Consider the following 1,784-nt stretch of genomic DNA (forward strand, 5'->3'; position numbering starts at 1 on the left):
TACATTAAACTTAAATTACTTAGAAATGGATGAACAATTACTGAATTACGGTACCATAGAAAAATGAACTGACGTACGCAGGGTCGGCTCATAAATAGCACGCAATTGTTGTGTCTCCATATCACCATCGAAATTAAAATTGCAGCTATAATTCAAGTCTCTAACGTCTAGTTAGTTTTCAAGTTGGTTTTCATTATTTTTTTTACTTTTTTTGTTTTTCATGTTTTTTACTTTACACTTTTGAATGACTTTTTTGTTGCAATTTCAACAACAATTCCCATTATGTACAAACAGACATAGTAAGTTTTGTTTATTATTATTAGGCCTATTAAAAAAAATTGCATCATAGGTTTCATCGAAGCGATGGAGCTATGCACAAAAAAACTCCAAAAATTCTTAGTGTCCCTCTTCACAGGACTCGAAGAGGAAACTAAAGTCCACTCACATTATGACCAGGAAATAGAATGAATAAAAATACTGAACTCATTTGCTGTATAACGATGATCTATTGAATTTAGAATAATTTCGCTTTTAAATGACAATCTGTTTTAAATCATATCATTTAAAATAGATTGCCTTTTAAAAACGAAATTGTATTGTTAATATTACTACTTTCATTTTCGTATCAGATTTAGGGTATTAAATATCCTTCCTCTGTGCAAAAACCCTTTGTAATTTTAATGCATTCTTTTCACATTATTATTTAAATTTAAAGTGAATGTATATATTCCTAATGTATTAATTGAACTTCGAATGACACTTTCATACTTTAAATGTATTTTAATATTCCATAGGCCTATCTTGTACGGTGTATTGCAAATTTTGTGAGTTAATATTAAGCTCAAATATATTAGAATATAATAATTAGAAACTACGTAGATTATAATTGCCCATTTTCTTTACATACATATAGATCATAAACAGGCTGTTTCTGTAAAAAGAAAAATTATACCAAACGAAAGTATAATAAAATGCATTAGTAAAACAATACCAATAACGATAATAGATAAATTATATCTTCATACTAATTGGTAGTCACAAGAATATCATTACTGACATTAGTTCAATTTTAATTGGCTGGTCATCCTATCCAGGTAAATAAATCAGGCATAACTTGATTAATCATTGTTAGTCGAACAATACATGGAGGCCTATCTCACTCTCATACAGAGAATGCAGAAAGTATATGTAAGTACAAAAAATTACAGTATTCGAGTTTTTTTTTATGGAAATCGCCATATACAAGGCTAAGAGCCACACATGGTAAAGATTTTAAGTGTAATAACTATGGTGATGGACTTTATTTTGTATATTATCTTGTTTTTGGATTTATTCTCATCGTTTTAAAGGCTGTCATTTTTTAAAGATAAGCTTAAATAAATAGTATTATTAGGCCTATTAATCTATATATCTATATATCTCTTCATACTAATCGGTAATCACAAGAACATCGTTACTGATATTAGCTCAATTTTAATTGGCTGGTCATCCTATCTAGGTAAATAAATCAGGCGTAACTTGATTAATCATTGTTGGTCCATTTCCTCCATGGTTGGTCGAACATTACATGGAGGAATATCTCAATACACTTTTTTTATAACACATTTTATAAGAACACTGAGGCTGAAATTACTTAAAAATTAAGAACAAAATAAGAACAAATTGAAGCTAAGGTAAAATGTCAAATGAGGTTTTTATTATTTTTTTTTAAATAGGAAAACCAAACCAGAGCCTTGCAGGCGTCAACGTTCCTATGCATGATACATGACTAAAAGGTATATATA

This window comes from Anneissia japonica, unplaced genomic scaffold (genome assembly GCF_011630105.1).
Source record: "Anneissia japonica isolate Jap-2015-1 unplaced genomic scaffold, ASM1163010v1 scaffold287738_len211916_cov219, whole genome shotgun sequence".
Lineage (NCBI taxonomy): Eukaryota > Metazoa > Echinodermata > Crinoidea > Comatulida > Comatulidae > Anneissia > Anneissia japonica.